The following is a 27150-nucleotide window of genomic DNA, read 5'->3' as shown; positions in this document are numbered from 1 at the left end:
CTGAAGTGGGACAGGTGGTTCCACTGGGACCTCCAATCCCATACAGCCTTTGGTGTTGTTGTTTTAACACAGATAAGACTTAGTAATAGTCAACAGCATTCATGATTACTTATAACAGCATGCATAGATATGACCATCAACCCAACAACAGATGTCATACATTTGCAGAGGGAGTACAACACATGCATATATACTGCATGACATCTGTACCAAGCATAGATGACATGTGACTGCAGCTATGAACAGTGGCCCATTATTGGCATGTCACTGTGATAACCTCAGACAGTAACTGTCATACCACTGTTTCATGTGACTTATATCCAATCCGGGATGCAATGGCAGTAACTCTCATCACTGTCACCATGTACCGACTGCAATCCTCACACTATGCTTCTGCAGTTCACAGATGTGTGTTCTGTGAGTAACACAAGAAACAAATGGTTCCACACACTGACCAGTCCACAGATGACCCTACAGATGGGGGTTTCCTCACAAACAGAGCACTGTCTTGTCAGTTATTAAAACATAAAGACTAGCCATTACCACACACAACCTGTTAAATTGGCAGTAGTCTCAATGAAGCATAGCTACACTTACATGCTGTAGTCATGTCTGGCACATCACCCTCCTGTCTTTAGGCTATTTACCACTGTGTATGTTGTTTGAGGAATATACAGATATCATCTGCGATGCTGTTTACCAAACACTAGATCCAGGTGCCACTCACAGCGACTGTCATGGGCAAACACCGACATGATGTTCCTAGATATTGTACTGTGTTTCCATGCAATTGGCTATGGGAATGTCAACACAGCTGTTCCACATGCAATCAGATAGATGAGGGCTGCAATAGGTGCAGAGCCCATCACCTGATCATGACCATCACTTACAAAACACAAGCTACTGCTGAGCAGGTGTTCATCTCCACATCCACCATAGTGTGTGTGGGAGGGGCAGACAGAGGCAAAGTACATCAGAGAAGGGCTGGGAGAATAAAAGATGAGCATCGTCTGTCACACACCTACCAGTACAGTGGTTCAACCCCCTGACTGACTAGCCATTACTATTACAAGTGCATGCAGTTATTCCATGTGCTACATAGCTGACATGTTGGTGTACTGGTGAGCAACATCTGCAACAGAGAAATAGTAGACATACATTAAGTGTAGCACACATGGCTGTCCACATGAACAGATGTCATTGTCAACACAACCACACTTTCTAAGGGACTCAGACACATTGGCACACTTTGGCAGGCTCACAAATACACTTCCTAACTACTTAGTTTGCCGCACTACAGTAATGCACAGATATTACATGCACCACGGGGATATCCTGAGGTTCTATGGGCTGGGGCATGTGAACGTGTCTGACATCAGTCAGTATGCCAATGGGAGTTATACTGGGTGTGACTGTGGTTGGGAACATCATACCCCACACGCAGACACAAGGTGCCAGTACTGACATGCATGTTTGCATTGCTTCATGGGTGTGTAGTGGTTGGCTGTGCAAGATGGCCGTACAAGGCTGGGTGAGGGTAATCCTTGGCATCAGGCCTCCTGACAATGGTTTGCAGTGTGGTTCAGGGGTGTAGTGTCTGCAATATCCCACACAGATGGGTATTATATGAACTGTCCTGTCATCCTGGTTACCATTGTGTGTGGTCATTGCTTTGTAATGAATGCCATGTCTGTGTTTGATAGTCCTTGACATGGACATTGCCTGGGATGTGCACATCCCACAATAATGTACAGTGACATATTTAAGTGTACCTGGTTTGCCTGCCACATGTTGTATACACTGACTGTTATCATCAGATGCGCCAGTACTGGCCTGGTGTGGCAGGACCTGCTAATAGACAGCAGGTTGACCCTGCACCTGCAATGATAGCATGATACAGGTATTCCCTGGTGTCAGTGGCATCTGTTCATACAGGGTATGTGTGTAAGGCATTGTATGTCCTTTGTGGATCACATTTGATGGCACCACATATGTTGCAGGCATCCAGTGGGGAACATAGTGAAGGTGCATCATCCGCAATTATGTGCCTATTGTACTGTTGGACAGGGTGTCATGCCCTCTGCAGCCCACTGCAATCACACCATGCCTACTATCTGTCAACAATGTGCAGGGTACTAGCAACATAGCGGGATATTCTAGGCAAGTGTGTTTGTGTATGACACATTGGTTCAGACCATAGTCTGGGTAATAGTAGGGTTGCTTACTGTGTTCACCAGGCCTTTTGCCAGATGTAGGGGTATGGCTTGCTAACCCAGTCACTTGGCTGATTGAATTCTGTAAACCTCGTGAGGTGGGCATTGTGACATATAATATGGCCACCATATAGGAAAACTACAAAACCCGCTCCTCAACATGTCCAGTGGTTAGACATTCACAGCCACCTCCACACAGGCTCTGGCTGTCAAACACACACAAACACCTGCCATGTCTTGGAATAGAACTCCTTCCTAATTAGTTTATCACACTACAGCATTACGCAGTTATAGAACACACTATGGAGATTACTGGGCTACTCCATCCCCAACGGTGTATTTCACAAGGAATGACATCAGCAGGTTTACCAAAGTAGGGAATTTCAGATTACCTGCCAGTGTGTAGCCCAAAATGCATTGCTCACAAAACAGACAGTGAGACACACACAACACATCCACAACTGACATGTGTGGGTATAGAACCCATGACCAGGATCTATATCACACTACTGCATGGAGATGTTATTGGACACACCATGAGGATTACTAGGGAATGTGTTCCCCAGAGGTGTATTTTACATGGTATGACATCAGCAGGAGTACCAAAGTAGGGCATTGTAAATGTCCTGCAAGTGAGTAGGGTATAATGCATTGCTCCCTACACAGACATTGAAACACACAGAAAACATACATAACTGCCATGATTGTGGATGGATCCTTACCACAGTTCTAAATCACACTCCAGCAGTACACAGTTACAGGATGCGCTACAGAGATTACTGGGTTACAGCAGCCCCAGAGGTGTATTTCTAGGTGAGTGACATCAGCACGATTGTCAAAGGTGAATATGTGAATCGTAAGGAGTGTGCATAATCTAAAAAGAATTGTTCCCTACTCAGGCAGACAGACACACAGAGTTAGCATGTCTGGGATTAGAACATCTACCAAACTAGTTAATCACACTACAGCATTACACAGTTACAGGATGCACTACAGAGATTACTGGGTTACAGCAGTCCCAGAGGTGTATTTCTAGGTGGGTGACATCAGCAGTGTTGCCAAAGAAGGGCATTTCAACTGTACTGCGAGTTCTACATGTCTTGTACCTGTGTGTATCCACTGCTTACTGTCGCAAAAACACATTTACACCCACATAAAAGTGTCTTATTCAGTCCTAAATGACATTATCAACAAGCCTTGCAGGTCTTGAACCCTGGACCATGCACACTGAGGTCACTGGACTTAACACTAAGCCATCTGGGTTGTATACATGTTTCATGGTTTTTATAATACACATCTTACTACAGGTATTCCACAGTACTGAAAACAAATGGGACAGTCACTGTGTGTACATATGTACAGTACCCTTGAATGTACTGTACTCTGTGAAACAACATAGACAGGTCTACATCTGTACAACTGTCATAACTACATACATATATGCACCTACGGGATGTGTACACGCACACACACACACACACACACATATATATATATATATATATATATATATATATATATATATATGGGTTCCATACACTAGATCAAATTTTCACTAATTCGAAATAGTGCATGGAATGCTCACTGCAGCAAAACTGCACTTAATAGAAAGTGCACTTATACGAAGTTCAATACTGAACTTCCATGCAGTACTCACTGACCTTAGGGTTAGGGCATGGGTCATAGTAAACATGACCCGTGCCCTAACCCTAAGGTCCGTGATGACTGCAGTGCAGTGAAGGACATAGCAATGTCCTCCACTATGGTGCGATAGTCACAAACCTTAGGGTTAGGGTAAGGGGATAGCTTTACTAACTATCACCTTACCCTAATCAGTGCCCTAACCCTAAGGTCCGTGACTATCGCACCATAGTGGAGGACCTTGCTTGTTTTTTATGTCCTCCACTGTGCTGTGGTGTTTTCTGTGAAGTGCATTTACGCAAAAGTTCACTTTCGTTAAAGTGAACTTTCGCAGAAGTGAGGCTTCCTATTACAAGTTCGAAGTAGTGAACTTTTGTTCTTGTAATAGGAATCCATATATATATATATATATATATATATATATATATATATATATATATATATATATATATATATATATATATACACAAACACAGCTATAGTTTTATATATATATATATATATATATATATATATATATATATATATATATATATATATATATACATACACATGTCTGAACACCCTTTGTGACACAGAAGGGATCCTAAGGAATTGATGTGTACACAAAACAGAGGCATCACTTGTTTTATACTATTTAAACATAATCAGTTCACCAGACAAGGGATGGTTGTTGTGTATGTGGAGTTTGGGGAGGGGAATGATGGCTAAGGAAATATACCCTGGGGATTGTGGAGTTTGGGTGGGGGAATGATGGGTATGGACATACACCCTGGTGACCACTTCTGTGTCACTGCTCAACAGTGGCACAGGAAAACAACATACCCAACTGCAGTTGTTCTTGACTGTCTATTCTTTTCTATTCCTAACTATGTAATAATTTGTAGACTCCACTCACCACAGATGACTACCATGGTGTGCAGCATGTTAAAAGACATAACACATGTGTATGCCTGGCTACAGGGTAGTCACACACACACAAACACACACACAATTGCCAGTATTGTGCATACACATCTTGCCTATGTAAAGGTAACTAGTAGAGTGGTATGCAGTTGGGGTATGTGCCACAGACACCATACAATTACACTTACTCTGATTCTGTTTCTGAGCTGGGTGACATCACAGGACTGATTACTTGCAGTGGTGTGGGGGAAAAGGGAGGTTTAGCAGATGACAAGGATAAAGGCCAGTGCAAAAGGTGGTTTCTCTTTGGAAAGCAGCAAAACCCAATGTCGTGACAGGATACAGACACAAATACACACACACAACCACTTGCTGACACACACACACACACACACACACACACACACACACACACACACACACACACACACACACACACACACAGTTTCCAGTGGTGGGATCAGAACTCCTGCCTATCTACAGATAACTATTACAGTACTATGTGATTACAAGATGCGACACAGAGATTACACATTTTAAGGCAGTCAGAATGCCCTTCTAAGAATGAGGACAACAACAGGGATACTGACAGTTAAGATGTACATAGCTGTAAACCTGTGTATTTAAAGTAGGAGTCCATTACAACCTGTATGCTCAAACATGACACATCATCTGTAGGTAAGACATAGGTAGGCCTGAGAGGTATAGTTGTAGCACAACAAGCCCTGAACTGGAGTATGCCCATCTGTGGAATGGACAACTGCTATCACTATACAGGGTTACAGTGGTCATGCTCATACACATAGAATCACAGGACTTGTTTGGATGCATTGACTCCAATTACACAAAGTGACAGTGGGCATGCTCATACACTTAGTAGCACAGGGCTGTTTGGGATGCACTATGACTATAACTACACAAGGTTATACTGGGCATGCTCATACACTTAGAAACAAAGGGCTTGTTCGGATGTTCTGACACAAATTACACAAGTTGGCAGTGGGTACGCTCATACCGTCAGTAGCACAGGGCTGTTTGGGATACATTCCTATTCTAATCACAGAAGCCCACAGTGTGCATGCTCATGCACTTACATGTACAGAACATGTTGTAATGGACCCCTATTGTAAACACACAGGTTTACAGCTATGTACATCTTATCTGTCAGTATATATGTACATAATACAGGTTTACTACCAGATACCTGTATGTGGCCCGTAAATTATATATCTGTGTCTGTGCTGTGTGATACACATGCATACATGTACATGAAGTACTGACATATATATGTGAAGTAGACGCAATCATGCATGTGTGGAAGTGACAGAAAATAGGTTAACTGGGACACACAGGTGGATGCTAACTACAGCATGTGTCACACACATTGCTGCCCTGAAAGGCATACATTCATAGTAGGTTGTGGACAGTGGCATTATACTTGGAACAGTGGCATATGCAAGCATAATATGTGAGCCCCATTGTCTAATGGTACTGAGGTGCAGGTGTCAAGATGACCTCTCCTGGCTGTGTTAGTAGTTGGCATTATTAGCAGGACCTCTACACTAAGTATATCTGACATTGGTCATATACACAACGTCTGCTGGTGTCCGTCACCTTAGATGTAGCATTTGATACCAACCACATTACTGCCACTCACAGTGATGTCATGGTATGAGTGGCAACTGCTTGACCAAAACAATGAGCCAATGTCCTGCTGTAATTATGAGGTTGTCCAGTGTCTGTCATTCTGGGAGGTCATGACTGAAAGACAAGCCTTTGTCACACAGCACATGCATCCATGATTTAAGGGATTGTGGATAATACCTAGTCGCATTTACCCATATAGTGGCATTCCAAGGCAAAAGTCCTAAACACAGAAGTAACACCCTGACACCTACAAGACAATTGCACTGGATGCTTATGCTAACCAGTGCTAGATGTGTGCCTTTCATAATCCATTTGCTCAATGCAAAACATACAATGACGAATACTGACATCTGTGCAGTGATGAACACCTGGCTGGGGCTCTGTAGTGCACAATTGCACTACCACCATATAACTCAGATCCAGACATGTGGGCCATAACACTGTTACGGACCATTGCAGGTGGTGGTGTCCACATATTCATAAAGGCTACTCACAAGTAAAGACCACTACTCTGACATAAGTCATCATAAATGAGTCAGGTACAGGTGACAGTGGCAAAAGCTGCATTCTAGGGTGTATCCTCATATATCCACCACCATGTCCTCAGACTACCAACACACATCCATACATGTGGTATGACATAGTATTGTAGAACACCAAATAACCTTCAATTGGTGGACTGTACCTAGCTCTACATCAACTGTTGAAAATACCCATGTACTGCCACAGTTGCATAATGTGTTATGCAATGCAATTATACCACTGTTTGTAACCAGGTCAGTTGTACACATACCAGGATCCCTTGGATGTTGTCAGCATTAACACAGTCGACTGTTGCTGTACACCAGTAAACAACACCCTCATGGTTGGATATGACCTAAATGTACCTGCCCTGGATATGTACATCCCACACTCATATAACATCAATGAAAATACCATAGCTGTTGTTGTCCTTTCTAGATACAGGTGGCTACATTCATTACACACATGCACATGGCAGATAGGTCCATGGCTGTTGAATGATAACAGTATATAAGATTTGATATCCATGTTGACAGAGGTAATATTCCCTCTCTACTGTTCACCCATGACACCTATCATATCATACAACAACCCATGTGGCATGTATGTCATTAGACATGTCCACCTAATGCAATGCCTACAAACATACCCAAATAACAGGATCATAGGACCTACACACATGGCCTGTATTGACAGACTCAGGGAAATGCAGCTATGCTCTGTATGTTCCTGAGTAGTTACAGGTAATATGTCCATGACATGTACAGCCATGTGTGCCCACAGCTCCTACATATACCCCATGTCAACAATTGCAAGCCATGCATGCTGTGTGCTGTTTGGACATTAACCTTATTACCACAATAGCCAGAACATGCTGGGGTGAGAGGTTTACAAGCCACAGATCTCGCACATGCTTGAATGAGTGTGATACCTAGACCATACAGAGCACATTTCTGGCACTCTTCCAGTAATCATGAGGTGTGTGTGGCATATATAAAGTGCTCACTGTTGACCATTACAGTGCTCTGGCTTCACCGTAGAATGGTCAAGTAACAGTTTGTGGGATCATGACATGGAATATTGCTGTGTGTGTGTCTTGCTGATATGTTCTGTTGGCATGAATGTACACTTTGCTACTCAGTAAAGGTGGTTGTATGTCCTACCAGTACATGAATACAACATCCATTATGGTGTAATGCTTGGCTAGGTTTCACACATGGTGTGAGGAAGGTGTGGAATGTATCCTCTTGACCTGCTAGTCCACTTACTGCTGGAGACTGCGTATGTGTACATGTATTGATGTGTGTTTAGATTGCATGTGTGTGCAGTGTCTGATGTTTGAAGGTGACTGTTGTCTTACTACATCATGCTGTTGCAATTCTCTCTCAACATTGCCAACTGTATATGGTGATATGGTCAAAGTACAGTAAGCTGTACTTTAGGTATGGACAGATGTTTGGACATGACTACTAAGTGGTGGGGCTACTTTGCAGATGAATGATTACTGAGGACAGCTCACAGGTGTGTAACAACCATCCCTACAACAACCTGTGTAACTGCTATGCTATGGTTCTGTTAATTGAAGTGGAAAACACACAACGTAGAATGCAGTAAGGCTGACACTGAAGGCAAACCTCTTGACACCTGTAACAGTGACACCTCCCCTGTGCATATATTGTGCATATATCAGCACAGGTGTCAAAGGAAAGAGTCAGTACACTTTGTAGCACATGCGATAGTGCTGTTGCTCTGTAATACCTATCATGAGATAGGCAGGTGTTTGATTCACAGTACTGGCACGTGTGGGTGTGTGTGTGTCCATATATGTCACGTATGGTGGGGAATACATCCCAAATGTTTTTCACTCTTCTGAACACTGTGGTAGACATCAGTACAGAGTGAAGTGTAGAAAGAAAGGCATAGGCAGGTGGTTGAATTTCACACATGTCAAGTGTCTGTATTGTGTGTGACATAGGTGTATATCTTTGTGAATGCCACATTGTGTGTGTGTGTGTGTGTGTGTGTGTGTGTGTGTGTGTGTGTGTGTGTGTGTGTGTGTGTGTGTATGTATGGCTGTCCGGTCCCCGGTGTGAGGCTGTATTTTACCATAGTGAAATGTTAAGGCCCCCTCCCCCCTTCCACTCAATGCAATCTAGTATCCCTGTTGATGTCATTAATCTTAGAAGGGCATTCTAATCACCTGTAAACATGCACACTCTGGGGTAAGGCTTGTTGTTATATAGTCGACTGATGAACCCCTCACCCCACATTCACTCACTGCAATCTAGTATCCCTGTTGATGTACTTGATCTTTGGCCATTCTGACTAACTGTACATGTGTAATCTCTGTGGTGCGTCTTGTAATTGCATAGTACTATAATGATGATTTGCACATAGGCAGGGGTTCTCATCCCATCACTGGCAACTGTGTGTGTGTGTGTGTGTGTGTGTGCGTGTTACTGTCTGTGAATCCCTGAGTGTGTGTGTGTGTGTTACTGTGTCAGTGAATCCCTGAGTGCGTGGGTGTGTTACTGTGTCTGTGAATCCGTGGGTGTGTCTGCGTTTGCATCCTGTCATGAGAGTGGGTATTACTACTTCCCAATGAGAAGCTACTTTTTCCACTGGCCTTTACCCTTGTCATCTGCTATACCACTCTTTTACCTCCTCCCTGCTCCAGGTAACTATACCTGTGAAGTCACCCACTATGGATGTGACGGCTCTGAACACAGTAGCTTACTACACAGCTATCATGCTCTTGGATCATTAGCTCAGTAAACATAATTGAAACTTGGGAGATTAAAACTGCGATGTGGAAGATACAAAGTGCATGCTGGTATTGTCATACAGACCTGTGAGTAGTCAACATTTATATATGGAACACTAACCAGAAACACTGACATCCCCCGACACATGCAATTACACCAGAAAGAGGAAGGCAGAACATCAAGATCAACATGCAGTTACTGTTACACATGATACATACTGTCAAATGTACGAAATGCATTCTAAAACTGTACTACATGGTATGTCCGTTGCCTGTCAAACACTAGTGGTCACCACAGCAGATCATCTGTTTCCATTTCTTCCTGTCCTCTGCATCTTGCTCTGTCACACCAACCACCTGCATGTCCTCTCTCACCACATCCATAAACCTTAACTTAGGCCTTCTTCTTTTCCTGTTACCTGGTAGCTTAATCCATAGCATCTTTTTCCCAATATACTCAGCATCCCTCCTCAGCACATGTCCAAACCAACGTAATCTTGCCTCTCTGGCTTTGTCTCCAAACCTTACAACCTGGGCTGATCCTCTAATATACATATTCCTAATCCTGTCCACCCTTGTCACGCCCAGTGCAAATCTTAACATCTTTAACTCTGCCACATCCAGCTCAAACTCCTGCCTTTTTGTCAATGCCACTGTCTCCAACCCATATAACATAGCTGGACTCACTACCCTCTTGTAGACCTTCCCTTTCACTCTTACTGGTACTCATCTGTCACAAATCACTCCTGACACTCTTCTCCCCCCACTTCTCCCCCCACTCCCTCCTGCCTGTACTCTCTTCTTCACCTCTCTTTCACACTCACCATTACTCTAAACTTTTGATCCCAAGTATTTAAACTCATCCACCTTTGCCACCTCTACTCTTTGCATATTCACCATTCCTCTATCCTCCCTCTCATTCACACACATATATTCTGTCTTAGTCTTGCTGACCTTCATTCCTCTTCTCTCTAGAGCATATCTCCTTCTCTCCAGGGTCTCCTCCACCTGTTCCCTACTCTCACTACAGATCACAATCTCATCTGCAAACATCATAGTCCATGGGGACTCTTGTCTGATCTTGTCTGTCAACCTGTCCATCACCGTTGCAAATAAGAAAGGGCTCAGAGCTGATCCTTCATGTAATCTCACCTCCACCTTAAACTCATCTGTCACCCCCACCGCAGACCTCACCGCTGTCACACTACCCTCGTACATATCCTGTACCACTCTTACATACTCCTCTGACACTCCCGACTTCCTCATACAATACCACAACTCCTCTCTAGGCACCTTGTCATATGCTTTCTCTAAGTCTACAAAAACACAATGCAACTCCTTCTGACCTTCTCTGTACTTCTCCATCAACACTCTCAGAGCAAACATCACATTTGTAGAGCTGTTTCCTGGCATGAAACCATACTGCTGATCACTAATCATCATGTCCCTTCTTAACCTAGCTTCCACTACTCTTTCCCATAACTTCATGCTGTGACTGATCAGTTTAATCCCTCTTTAGTTACTACAGCTCTGCACATCACCCTTATTCTTACAAATCGGTATCAAAACACGTTTTCTCCATTCCTCAGGCATCCTCTCACTTTCCAAGATTTCATTAAACAATCTGGTTAAAAACTCCACTGCCATTTCACCTAAACACCTCCATGCTTCCACAGGTATGTCATCTGGACCAACAGCCTTTCCATTCTTCATCCTCTTCATAGCTATCCTTAATTCCTCCTAGCTAATCCATTGTACTTCATGATTCACTATCCCCACATCATCCAACCTTCTCTCCCTCTCATTCTCTTTATTCATCAACCCCCTCAAAGTACTCTTTTCATCTCCTCAACACACTCTCCTCACTTGTATGTTTCCCTCATTATCCTTTATCACCTTTACCTGCACATCTTTCCTAGCTTGGTCCCTCTGTCTAGCCAATTGATACAGGTCCTTTTCTCCCTCCTTAGTGTCCAACTTTTCAAACAACTTTTCATATGCCTTATCCTTAGCCTTCACCACCTTTCTCTTTGCCGTGCACCTCATCTCCTTATACTCCTGTCTACTTTCTTCATCTCTCTGACAATCCCACTTCTTCTTTGCCAACTTCTTTCTTTGTATACTTTCCTGTACTTCCTCATTCCACCACCATATCTCCTTGTCGTCCTTCCTCTATCCAGATGTCATACCAAGCACCTTTCTAGCCATCTCCTCTGCTGTAGTTACCCAGCTATTTGGTAACTCTTCACTGCCACCCAGTGCCTGTCTTAACTCATCCCTAAACTTCACCTCAATTACACTTTTTCAATTTCCACCATCTGATCCTTGGTGCTGCCCTCACACTCCTCATCCTCTTCTTGATCACCACCGTCATCCTACAAACCACCATCCTATGCTGCCTAACTACACTTTACCCGGTCACCACTTTACAGTCTCCAATCTCCTTCAAGCTGGCCCTCGTACATAAGATATAATCCACCTGTGTGCATCTTCCTCCACTCTTGTATGTCACCCTACATTCCTCCCTCTTGTTAAAATACGTATTCACCACAGCCATGTCCATTCGTTTCACAAAATCCAATACCATCTGACCTTCTGCATTCTTTGGTTTAACACCGTACCTACCAATCACTTTCTCATTCCCTCTGTTCCCTTCACCAACATACCCATTGAATTCTGCTCCAGTCACCACTCTCTCACCCTTGGGTACAGTCATCACTACTTCATCCAACACACTCCAAAATTTTTTGTTCTCATCCATCACACACCCAACTTGTGGAGCATATGCAATAACAGCATTCATCATTACACCAGCAATTTCCAGCTTCATAAACATCACTAGCCGACACTCTTTTTACCTCCAAAACATTCTTAGCATACTGTTCCTTCAGGATAACTCCTACTCCATTTCTCCTCCCATCCACACCATGATAAAACAATTTGAACCCACCTCCGTTACACCTAGCCTTACTCCCTTTCCATCTGGTCTCTTGCACACACAATATACCAACCTTCCTTCTGTCCATCATATCGGCTAGCTCTTTCCCTATACCAGTCATATTACCAACATTCGAAGTTCTGACTCTCACTAAGACAGTCCTAGCCTTTCTCCTCCCTTCCTGCCTTCAGCCATGCCTTCCACCTCTTCTCCTCCTTCGGCCAACAGTAGCCCAATTTCCACCAGTATGTTCACCCTGTGCATCAGACCATATGAGCATGTCCCTGCACTGATGATGTGGATGACAGGGATGTGGCACAGGCATCATCATATGCACAAGGTGATAATGTTTGCCAGAGGCCTAGGCTGCACCGTCGGATGACATCATGTGTGTGGGTTAGGGCCTTTGATATTATTGGGCATGTGTGGATGTTATGGGTGTGTGTGTTGAGGTGCCCTACATTTGTTTCTGGTGTGTGTGTGTATGTATGCACACAGGTCTGGCATGTGGCTGGCCTACACTGGGATATTATTGACAGCTGCAGACTGTACAGGGCAGGTTCCACAGTTCACAGTGTCTGGCCACGACCATGTGACCTGCGCCTGCCAGGGGTTGCACGGGCACTACCAGGCAGAGATCCAGATTGGGTACTGTCTGATGACACATGTCCACTGGAACTGTGTCTCTGTTGGGACCATCCAGGACCACATGCACATGGCCTACTGTGTCCTGGTGTGGACAGCACAGCACCAGCTGCACTGCTGCTGCTACCACCACTACAGGAGCAGGCATGTGAAGTAGCATGTTCACATAGACCTTCAACAGGTGATGTAGCTGGCCTACGACCACATGCCGGATGCCTCACTCCCACCAGATGTTCCAGCACAGACATTCCACGCTCGAGGACTGACATGCCATGGTCAAGGACTCCCACCATGTCACCCAATCGTCTATCCAAGACATCTGCAAGATGATGGTGAGCATTTGCAATTGCCTGAATGTTGTCAGTTAAAGAATGGACAGCAGCCCTCTGAAGCCTCAGACCTTCTCTGTTGTGCCATTCAGCACGTGCCTGTGCCTCCATTACAACTTGAAACATGCATCTGGTGACACTAGCTGATGTGCTTTGCCTTGCAGGGGCATGTTGACCAGTGGTCCTCCTACGAGCAGTACTGGGCGCATGCCTGTGTGGGACATCACCAGTCAATTGGCTGGGATCATGGTGTGCAGGCACATCTTCCATAGTCGCCACACTTCCCTGTTCCATGCTACCATCCACCAACTGCCCTTCCTCTATGGCCACTGGTGATGGGGTATGTGTAGGCAGGAGAACTGTGTGCGGGGATGAGAAGGATACAGGTGGAATGGCAACCAATGGCACAGATTCAGCCCCTGACAACCCTGCCTGTGCCTTAATCATACTTTCATCATCACTGTTAGAGGTTGTGGGGGCACTAACATCAGCTGGACCGCAGGAGGGGCAATGCACCTACAGCAACACATGTAGGGGCAGACAAGAACTGTACATTACAAGTTATACAGCACAGCACACACACAGACACAGACTGACACACACACACACACACACAGACAGAGACAGACAGAGACATGATGGACACACACAGACAGACACATGCTATGGCACCCAACAACATACAACATGCATGTGATATGGCAGATGGCATTCAGCTTAGACAATTATAGTGGTAGTTATCATACATCCCTGAGATGCACACAACAGCATGCATGTGTTATAGCAGAAGGCATGCACCTTACACATTTATAGTAGTAGTTAGCATACATCCCTGTGTTGCACCATTTGTGTTAGTAGCTTATGCCCCATACCTGCAACACAATGCATGCACTATGCACCGTTGCACCACACTGCCATGTTTTGTGCATCATACTCCACATGTTAACAGACCTTTGCTGGCCATTGTACATCTGCCACTGATGCTTTGTGTTGGCCATCACCCCTATGTGTGAGGAGGACATGTGCAGAAGGGAATGTGGAGTGAATACTATGTTGGCCTGAGCCCTAGCTTGCATATCTCCCCAAAGCAGTGCATGTCTGTTCAACATTATTCTGCCTACCCCTGAGCTGAGTCTACATACAATGTGCATGTGACTGTACAAGCATGTTTGACATGGCTGTCTCTACTTTGCAATGGTGCCACAGACCAGCACAGGTTAACTGTACACCAACCTGATCTGTGGCATATGACCTTGCCAAGCACATGTAGTATGACATGTCTTTTGCTGATGTGTTGAATGACATGCACACATGTGTAACACAATGGTGTCCTTTGAAATATACAGTAAGGTAATGGTGTCCCAATGCAGGGATGTGTTATACTAACATGGACCTTCAGCTGATGCAATGTTGTCAGTCCATCCTACAAATATGATGTGCATAGCCATTGCAGGACATCATGTGGCTTCACTATTGCTATACAGTGTGAGTTACAGACACAGTTCATAGCCATGACTGTGTTCACATACAATAAATATTTGATGTGGAATGTGACCCACATCACTGAGGTGTATACACACTAAACCCTAATGTGGAATGTGTGCCACAGGTCACTGTAGGGTATACAGATGACACCCCTGCACATCTGCAACCATATTACTGATGTCTGGCAACTATGCCCAGACATGGCTAACTTAGCAGTACTCCATGTCCCACATGCCATCTGTGTACTTCACACACATGAGGAGCAAGCATGACAGTGATGTCTGACACCAGCAAGGTGAATGTACTGTATCTGTGGCCTGCTGTGGTTGTATGTGTATGTTGTGCAACACATGTATGTATTTGGATACTGTATAGGTGAATGCTTTCATGTCGTGACACACTCAAGATGTTCAAGACATGTTATGTGGTGGTTTTTTATGTCATGTCTACACAAGCTTTGCACAGGCCTGTATGATGTTTAGTGTGTCACATCTGCAATATCACCATTACACAAAGGCCATAGTTGTATTGTGTCGAGCCAATGTACATCAGGGTGTACACACATGTACATCACTTCTACTGTGTGTGTTGCTTCATGTCTCTGGCCATCCTCCATGGCCATGTGTACACATGTTTTGTCCAGTGGTTGTGATAGGCATCTATGCCACATGTCAGTGTTATCCCATATGACATACACCCATAAATGTCATATGCTCCACTGAGGACAGGGTTATGCAGACAAAGGGTGGTATGTTTGGGATGTGAGATATGTTTTGCAGGATAGTTGAGCAGTGTTACAGTCAGCCCACTACATGTCATGGACATATCAGATAGCACATGACATTGTGCGACATTCATAGCATGGGTATAATCTTCAAGGGTGAATCCTGTGGGCTGGTCATACTCCAGTTCCAACACATTTACAGTGTGTGCACACATATGCTCTCTGTATAGTACTGTTTGTATTCCTCACATGTGTAATGCTGATCTGTAGCACCTGTCCCTACAGTGCACCACACCTTCACCATTGTATTCACAGCTATCCACACATCTGGCAATCACAGTTTGTAAGGTTTAGTGTAGGTGTTTCATATAGTCTTCAATCATTCCACATGGGTAACCACTGTGATGCATTGCAGGTCTGACCAGTGTATATTAACAGGACCACTGTACATTATGTATACGTGTGTTAAATGGCCACATGGCAGATAGCATGCAATTAATATGATATGTGCATTATCAAGCCTGGTAAATAACAATCTCACCTGCAACAGGCTGGTGTTGCTGCAAAATGCCAGAGGTACCTAAATAGAAGTGTCACAACAGTAAGATCATTACCCACACCTGTGTGATAGCTATAGGGTACAATGACCATGTTAGCTCATAAGCCAGTACAATAGACTATACTATGGAGTATGAACATCTTTGCATACATAGAGTAGCAGACTATAGTATGGGGCATGTGTGGATACATGCCTTGCATATGATGTTACATTACATATTGTACAGTAACACATGTAACTATATGAAATATAGTTGTGTTATATGTGCAGTAGTGACTTACCAGGCAACTCCAGCCTCGGTGGTTGAGAGACACCCACCTCCACAATACCAGCTAAAGCTTGTGGATGGAGGTCTGCAGGTGTCCCCAGGTTGGCCAGTAGCTCCTCGGTATGTGTGAGTGGGGGCTGGGTGAGTGTCCCCCCCACCTGTTGCACCTTGTTCCCTGGCAATTGCATTAGCACTCTGTTTCATTCATCTTATGAAGTCCATGCAGTGTCGGCACACCTGCTGATAGGTGCAATTGTGGCCGCCAACATCATTTACCCTCCTGCAGAATTCCTCCCACTGGGCATCCCGCTGCTGTGCATCCTGTGGCACATGGCTGAAGAGTGTTACATGGCTGTGGAGGTGGTATTGGATGAGGACCTCATTCTCCAAGCGGGTGAATGGTGGCAGGAGATCTGTCAGGCATGTTGTGATCCTTGTACTAGAAAGGTGGATATCCATGAAGTATGTGTTTATTTGAAATCAAACAAACACAAAGGCAAAACGACAGACTAAGAAGCAAAAAAACCAAAGGGCAAGCAGGAATACGTAAAAAACAACGCAATTTAATATAGTAAGCGCTTTCGGAAACAGACTGCTGTTCTCTTCCTTTCTTCAGACATGGAAACACACAAGTTAAAACAAAAATAAAAAAAAAAAAAAATATCAATTAATTAATTAGTTAAGTCAAATCAAAAGAAAAAAAATTAAAGGATTTTAATTTTAAACTGTTTAGTAATTACCTTAAGACACACATTAGATGCCAAGAAACAAACAAGACAGTCAAAGGTTTCAAGGAGTCATTTAACCTCATTCATATTATATTCATTCTCAATCACAAATAAAGTTTGTAGATATTTACAGTGCTGTGTTGTACCACTTAAAATTCTTTATTTGAAATCAGGATGTGTAAGTGTAGCATGTCCAACATCTGTGGGTTGGGCATGGCTTTATTCAGGGTAGGCATCATGCTACATAGTGGAGCAAGGGATTGGGAAGGCCAGTGTAGGCCATCTGAATATAGCCAATAACCCTTAAAGGAGATATGTGATCTATTATGGGTCACTTGAATGTTGAGTATGGCTGAACAATGATCTCTGTATTCATGGATGGCACCCTGTCATGGTTAGGGGTGCCACGTATGACTACCTGTCTGGTGTGGTGAAGTTACTATCAAAGGAAAGACTGTTGTCCAGCTGCATACCATACACACACAGTTTCCATTATGTTGACCGCTGCCTAGGTGGTAGTTCATGGGTACAGGGTTTTCAACATAGGGGATGACAATACAATACATAGCTGTCAGATTGTGACCATACGTCACACACCACACATCGACCCACAAAGGCCCTTCTGTTTGTTGACCGCAGCACATATTCAGTCAACTATTTCTCCTAGTTCATAGTCATTTGCAAACATCAATAGGCAGATGCCTTCTGTGTTAGTCTGTGTGGTATAGATAACAAAGAGGGGGAGTACCAGGAATGAACCCTGTATTACTGTAGCTGGTACTGGTTTGATGTGCATGCATTAGTCAGACACCTTCTGTAGTGTTGGTTCTGCCAGCAGTCCAGTTGCCAACCACTCCTGTGACATAGGAATATACACCTAGTTTACTGAGTGTAGCTGGAACACAGTATGGGTGATGGTGTCCTAAGACCTGGCAAGGTCATAATATGCTGCGTGATTCAACCTTACTGTCATCTACATCTGTACTGACTACATCAAATAAGTTGATCACGGTTCATGACCTTACAGACCAGACTCAGCAGGGTAGTAGTGCACTATTTCCCATTATCAGTGGTGTTGCCCCCTTTGTGGGGTGTGATAACTGTTGCTGTGCACCATTCAGTGTGTACACAGCCTGACATGAAGCTATGATTGAACATGATGTGTATGTGGAGAGCAAATTGTTCTGACATTTCTGTAGGATACACCCTGGGATGTTGACAGGTCCCATGAAAGCTGTATGTATGGCTTTAGAGAGTGCAGCTTATACCTGCATAGTTGTTATTACAGGGGCTCTGTAGTGTACATGGATATATAAATATGTGTACCTGTTGGGGAGAGGTGGAAGTGGGTTTAGGTCCTCCAAGACTGGATGAACAGGTGCTATTTCTGTAGGTGCAGTACTTCCCATGCCATAGTACTGTGAAGCACGGCAGGTCCTGTTGTTGCCATTACGATTCATGACACAGCTATAGACTGCTCTGTGGTTGGCCTCATAATATATGGCTGATTAGTTCCACAGTAGCTTTGTGTGGTTTTATATAGTGTATCTGCATCTTACTGAGGCTGACCAGGGATCACCTCCACTCATGTGTGTTCACTCTTACAACAGTTACTACCTTCTGTGGTACACTTTAAGGCAGGGTACCACCAGTTTGCCTTCTTGTTTGTGTTTGCTTGAATCTTGGTTCTGTTTCAATGGCACAATCACTGCACTTATGTGAGTGCTTGAAGTTCATTTGTATAGGATTCAGCATTTGCACATGCATTGTCCAACTGCATGGGTGCCATGACAGTCACCACTTCGCTGTTAAGAAGCATAACATTGGCTTTGGAGACTGACTATGTGTAGGATACTGTTAGCCCTGTTTGTGTGACTATGGTGATCCAGGTCATTGGGGTTGATGAAATCCAACATGCATTGAGCGCAGGTGTTTGTACATGAGGGGTGTTCCCAGTTCATAAAGGAACAGTTGAGAGTAGCCATTATTATGGTTTTCTGTCTCAAACCTAATATTCCCCATTACAGCACAATATGACAGTTGGGAATTCTGAGGCATGGTGGGTGATCTGTCGCAAGGTGCAATTTGGATTCCACTTTGGCACAAAGGTAGTTGCTCAGCATAATGCATCTGAAGTTATGCAAGTGCAACTAGCGTGGGGATGTACATATCCTTCAGGAATATGGACTCACCTGTGGCCTGTGTGTTCCAACAAAGTATAATGGGCAAGAGGTGAGGTATGTGTTATAACATGGTCATGCAGGTGTGCTCACCGGAGCGTTGAACCATATCGCAGTCACTGCACAGATATGTTCTCCATGTTAAGGATTGACATAAGTGAGTCTATACTGATTTCTGAAATGTATCATTGAGTAGCAGGACCCGTAGTTTATTGCTTGGCTGTCCTGTTACAGCAGTGGACTTTCACTTGAACTTCACTTGAACTTTGCATGATGAAGGTACTATAGGGGAAGCATGAGCCCTAGCCAGTATCCTGATTCCCAGGGGTGACAGGTGCAGGCCCTGTCTGGCAAAGCATCATAGTCTGTCAACCATGTTATCCCAGGCAGAGGGATACTGGATACCCTTTGCATTGCGCCAGTACATTAGACAATTGTGGAATACAATCCTTTTGTCCCTGTACTGCAGTATCATTCTGGCCAATGGCAGAATGCTACCCAGGCCTTGGGACATACCTGCATGGGCTGCAAGACCTGACAGTTCCTACATGTGTGTTTCCATGCCGTCCAGGCTACTGCATCACAGGTCCTGCACAACAACATGGAATATGCCAGGGCCACGTGTAAAAAGGTGGTCTGAGTGTATGGGTATGTGGCTAATCATGGCAGACAGGCAGCTGACAGTATGTTTGCCCTCATATAGCTTGGTGTGTAACAGTGCTAGAGTTTGCATTCACAAATGAGTACTGTTGGTCATGTTTCCGGTCACATGTTCTGAGGTGTGGCACAATTATGCAAACTATGTCATACAGTTTGTGTATTTTGTTGTCTGTCTATTCCAGCTTGGGAGGTCACTTGCTTGGCCAGATACTTAGAAGCCTCTTTGAATGTGTGTGATTTCCGGTAGTATGTGTGGGTGTCCTTACTGTGTTCTGGTAAGGGTATGTGTTGGTTGTGATAATGAGATGTATGTGTTAACCCACACCTCATGACTGTCCAGACCAGTCATGGCTGCAGACTGGACTGCCTTCCAGCTTACCCCTGTAGCTGCATTCCAGACAATGTATGGGGTGTGGTGTTAGGTGGGTTTGGCAGTATACATGGCATAGAGATTACATTCCCCCAGGATGGCCACATACACAAAGCTGACATTAGTAATCACCAGTAGATTACTAGTGGACATGCCTGTATGAGCATTCAGTACTACAAGTACCAAGTACTGTATTTAGTGTACTTATTGCTTATGAAGATGTTTTAGACAGTGATGCTCACAAGTAATTACTTGTGTTATGGACGTGACAACACTGGCTATTACAGAAACATAGTAGCTACCTTTAGCAGCAATCCTCCTCTGAGGAGCACATCACATCCTGATAGTTGATTACAGATGAAGCAAGTGTCTACAAGTCTGTTTCCTTTTCTGGGTATATACTCACATATCCACCAGAACCATGAGCTCTGTTGGGCATAGACACCCACTCCCCAAACAGAGTCATGTATCAATAGACTCTGCTGCCACTATCAACATGATCAGGATACAATCAGATAGTGTAAGCCATCACCTATGAAGCAGCTGTTACACATGGGCAGCAGTCTCCTACATCTTACACTCCTACTGCAGGTGTTACACTGGAGTTAAAGATGATATGCAACCTGTTTCATTACCAGTACTGTGCACTACCTTACATACAGTATTTGCAAGTGGCTGCTAGGTTGGCAATGAGAGGTTAGGCTACACAAACCTGAAAGTTCAACCAGTGTGTCTTTACTCTCAATATCCACTCTATGTAGGTGTGCACATAGCCATTTGGCACAGCCCTGTAACAAGGGTCACTACACATTTGCATAACATGTACACATGCACAGCTATTATTGCTTGCAAACGATATTAGAGAGGTGGATAATACATGTGTTATGTGCATGGATAGTTACCTAGCTCTTCCAATTATCTTTGCTATCATGCTGCTAAACTGTCAGATGAATACAAGTCATATGTATCCTGTTACTGAGTATTGTAATTGCCAATAGACATAACTAATGTTTGCATAACATAACAGTAATGCTATGTAAAATGCAATATAGATCTGCCTAAACTACTGTACATTACACAGTTATTGGTACAATATCCCACAATGTAAACCATATTTGCACAGTAAGCCCACCTTTGACATGTACATCTTACTTATACACCCATACATATGTCTACTGTTACAATATATCGACATATACTATCCCCTGTTATAGCACATACCTGTTGGACCAACCCTGACACTAACAGTGGCTGGAAGAGAATTGGTGAGTTCCAAGCTTATATATATCATCCATTGTGATGTATGAGGAGTTTGCCTTGTGACCTACAGCAGTACACACAAAGAATACTACAAGCATTACTACTGCCCAACAATACATCACTACAAGATAGCTATTTCCACTATATGCATTGATTACACTGTAAATCTTACAGAACAGGTACTACATACACAGACATACTAAATGTTATACATACCTTCTTAGTAATTGGAGGTGTTATTGACTGGTATATGACTCGTTTTCGGTTTGTGTTTCCGTATTTTGTACTGTTTTACAGGTAGATACAGATGGTTTGAATGTGTGACAAGGCATCATTTTATAGTTAGAGATCAGTAACATGTGCTATCCTGATAACCAATTGGTCTTCCTAAGTAGTTAATTACATGCACATCAGCTGTGCGGCTACTGCCTTAGCCAATACCATGGCAATAGTGGAGTATAACTGAGTAGTCCATTTGGGCATTGTCCCTTTGCCTTACTTGTGAGGAAGACAGCCTGGAAGTGTTGTTTGAGATCTATTGCAACAGCTGTATGGAGACAAACACTAATATATTGTGTGTAATGCCTAGAGGATTTGGTCTAAATGTGAGTACTGCTGTTATATTTCTGAACATTGCTACTTGGGCAGGGTTTGACTGTACCTAATACTTCTGCATATGTTTCAGTCTGGCCAGTATGTTTGAACAGCTCAAGGCTGCATGGCCATGCATATGACATTAGGGGGTTTACAGTGTGCTTACCAGACATCTTTAGTTTGGTGTTAATGTGTATCATACTGTGCTGATAATCAGCAATCAGTAACACTTCCTGGTGTAATTACGTTTCAACCCTCTGAAACAGGAATATTTCAAACAAGCCCTGTAACATCAGCAGCTGTTCCATTGTATAACAGCAACTATTTCACATAGGGCCATGGTAGTGTGTCTGTGCCCAGGTATGTTAAGGTTTCAGTAGATGTCGTACAGTGGGTGAATAATTGGTTATGGTATGACAGTATGTATTGTTGGTGGGTGTACATAGCAGAAGCAGGTGTGAAGGAACCACTTTTATACATCTTCTATATGTGTGTGGGGGTTCTTTCTCTATGTGAACACCTATCCCTTAGTGGACTAATACTATGGTAATTGCAGGCTGATTCATTAAGGCACTGTTAAATGCTTCCTGCACAGCATGCAGGTACTGTTAGTATTTGTATCCTTTTGGCAATACATCAGAATGTAACAAAATGTTTTGTTAAATGAAAGCTGTCTGTGTATTTCTGTCATGGATATTTGCAGTCATTGTAGCTGTGTTGGTGACTGTGTCCATAGAACATAATTGTAATAGTGTATTGGCATATACTCTTCATATGTTATGTTCATATTGTTTGGGGGGGGGGTGATTGCTATGGTCCATGTTATGCTCAGATATGAACACTTCAGATGCTGTATACACACATGTATGTATGTATGTGTGTGTATATATATATATATATATATATATATATATATATATATATATATATATATAGCATACACCTTTCATTGGGTATTTCCACACAGTCCTCTCTTTTGTGTTTTAACCTGTCTGAATACAGAACTGGCATAGGTACATCTCAGGTAGCTTAGTGGTAGGTTACTCTGAGGATGGTGTACATGGTTGCGGGTTCTAATCCTGGAAGAAGTTATTATTTTACCTCTCAGAGTAGGCACTGGTAGGGAAAGTGTGAATAACGCACATTTAAGTGGTTGTAAGCAGGTTTGCTCGTGGACTGCGCGGTGTTAAGCAAAGGTTAAACCTGTGAAGCGCTTATCCGTTTAACCAAGTTTAAGCGGTGCTTGCCGTCATGCAAACCCATGCAAACCTGCTTACAACTGCTTAAAAGTGCTTTAATGCACATGCATTCAACAGCCCTTATTCTGGCCCTCAAAATAAATTAATAGCTCTTGCAGGTCTTGAACCCGGGACCAAGAACACCACAGTTACTGACTTTACTACTAAGGCGTCTGAGATATGTACAAATGTTATGGTGTTTAGAATATACATTTTACTACAGGCATTCCTCACTACTGAAAACAAATGTGACAGTCCGTTGGTGTACATATGTCTAATACATGTTAATGTTCATATGTCTGTGAAATTATCGATGAGAAATGTTCTTGTTTTGTGTCCTTTTTATATTGTCCCCATACTCCATGTATACCCCTCCAGTTCACGTACTGAACATCCAACCCAGGCTCTCCTTGATGCATGATTTCGTTACCCATCATTCCTCCCCCACCACAATCTCCACATACACAACAACCATCCCTTCTATGGTGAATTAGGTTAATATTAATAGTTATAATACCAGAGCTGCATGTGTTTTGTGTACACTTCAATTCCTTTGGATTGCTTCTGTGTCACGAAGTGTGTTCATAGATGTATATATATATATATATATATATATATATATATATATATATATATATATATATTTATATCTATGTGCAGACATCACTGACATGTACATATATATATATATATATATATATATATATATATATATATATATGTATATATATTTAGTATTAATTTGTAACAATTATACATATGTAGACTTGTATATATTGATTCACAAACTACAGTACATTGCAATGTACTGTACATATGTACACAAAGTGACTGTCCCATTTGTGGTCAGTACTGTGGAATGCCTATAGTATAAGGTGTAGTCTAAAGACCATGAAACATGTATACAGCTCAGATGGCTTAGTGGTAAGTCCCATGACTATAGTGTGCATGGTCCAGGGTTCAACACCTGCAATGCTTTAAAATGTGTTTTATTCCAGAATAAGTCACATTTAAGCAGTTGTAAGCATGTTTAAAAGTGTTTGTGTGGCATTAAAGCAGCAGTTAAGCAGTTAAACTTTGAAACGTATAACCTGTGTGTGCAAACAGGGCCACATCTGCTAACTACTCAGGATATATACATTTCAGTGAAGTAATATCTCACTATGTGCTTACATAACATTACATTCTCTGTTGACTTTACTCTCTGGTACACATGGGTGTTTCAAATGCTTATTATGCTGACGAATGCTACCTATATATATGCAAGCTGTGGTTAAGGTATACTTTTTAACATGATAAACATCCCTGACTTTATTGGGATTTGAACCTCGAATGCACAGATACTATGCAAATGCTGTAACCATTACACTATTGACATTAACGTTGTTTCTGCCTATTTCCTATTTAGAGGATTTCTATGTGTAAGCTAGGCTAAGTAAAGGGCGGCGGCACACAAACCCAGTGAGCTTCACTTAGTCTTGAAATACAAACATATAACAAATGAAATGAGACTATAAATTACATTCCTACCTACATTAGGCATACCCCCTCACTGACACATTTCAAGGGAAAACTTGATGTGTGAATGGGTAATAGAATATACACCCCTGGGATCATGTGTCCCAGAACCATACAGCCAGGGGATGATGGAGCCCCTCCAGTTTTATAGCTGCAAGACCTGTTGGGGAAATTGAATGGTGTTTATTTTTCACATTAACATGCCCTCTTTAGATCACTATGTGCCCCTATCACCCTCCACCACCCCAGTATTCAACAGCTTCCAGCAACGCTGCCTGGAATCACTTCATTGGCTATGCTTGACAGAGGCTCAGTTACTTCATCAATGGTGAGGAGAAAGCCAACACACTGTAGCTATGCTTCTAATTGCCCTTGGGCAGATAGCCTACTATCTATCTGTGAACCTCTAAAGTGCAGGCCATCACAACCATAATATGTGAATAAACAGAGCTTTCAGATCACAATATACAGTGAAATATCACCATGTAGTCAGAAAACAGTTAAGTACAGCAAGAACTTACAGAACACTGATATGTAATCACTCCAAAAGCCTATCTTGGAAGCTAGAAGACTTGTATAAGTTTAAGGCTTTCTATTGCTTACCAGTAGGTTACCTACAGGAAAGATGAGAAACAAGCACAGATGGGAAACATGCATGCAACATTACCATACCGGCTTATGTGTCAGCCTTAGGCTTTGGAATACTGGCCAAGGCTATTGGCACCCCCATGGTGCCTTTTTAGGGAAGTCTCAAAGGTGAATCCCACCTCCGTAAACAGCACAATAGCAGAATCAATGAGGGTTATGCTATTCAACATCAGGGGTTGTGATCACAACATGCACGCAATCACAGCACTCCTCAGTATGACAACGTCAACATCTGTGCAGTAACTGAGACTTGTTTTAAGGCTCCTGAGAGCACACCAGCACTACCAGACTACAACCCATACCACACATTTCAGACACAGAACATGGACTGACACAGACATGGAGGGGGTGTATCCATATTCATCAGGGATACCTACACCTCCAGGTTAGTGAGGCAGCACAATACCACTGAGATCATCCTTGTGCAGCTAACATCAGCCACACCTGCAATGCAAACTGTGGCCTGCTACAGATCACTCTCCATGACCCAGGACCACTACTCCACCTACCTGGAGACAGTGGAAAACATGTCAGTCCTGCCGCACACCCTGGTATTGGTCAATGTCAACTACCTTACCATTAACTGGGAAACTTACTCAAGTACTCACTTCCAGGCCCAGCGCTTTCTGGAATTTATCACCACATATGCCCTGTATCAGATGGCAAACTCCCTAACGAGGGGTGGAAACATGCTAGAAATGGTAATCACCAACATGGGCAAAAGGTGCACCACAGTGGAAATAAACCGGTCACTAGTTAGATCTGACTATGAACCATTCACTGTTTCCACACCCAACCATCTCCCCCACCCACGAAAACCACAGTGTATACCTTTCCTACAGCTAAATTCACACTACTAGAGACAGGAGTGGGGGATTTCGCAGCCCCCATGCTAAGGGGAAAACACTGCTCAAGATACAGACAGATTTACGAATGCACTCTATAAGCACCTACAAGGATGTATGGATCATGCCATCACTGGTAAACCAAGACTCACTCCTAGACAAGGACACCAGTCTGGTGGACCCCAGCAATAAACAGGCTATACAACAGAAGTAGGACAGTAGTCCAGAAAAACAGCATATCCCAAGAAGGGCAGACATCCGTGACCAGTATTCGTAAGATAGGTAAGTCCCTCATGAAATCATCCAAGGCTAACATCAACAGGAAAACAGGCAAGGATTCAACAGATAACCACAAAGCTTTCTTTGGCTATGTCAAGGCTCTAAGTGGTAACACACAGATTTGCACTGTGCTGGTGCAATATAGCACAAAATATACTGACCCTACTGATATCGTCAACATCCTTGCAG

The sequence above is a fragment of the Protopterus annectens genome, chromosome 4.part0 (genome assembly GCF_019279795.1).
Source record: "Protopterus annectens isolate FY-2018-M chromosome 4.part0, PAN1.0, whole genome shotgun sequence".
Classification (NCBI taxonomy): Eukaryota; Metazoa; Chordata; order Ceratodontiformes; family Protopteridae; genus Protopterus; species Protopterus annectens.
This window is presented reverse-complemented; position numbering follows the sequence as displayed.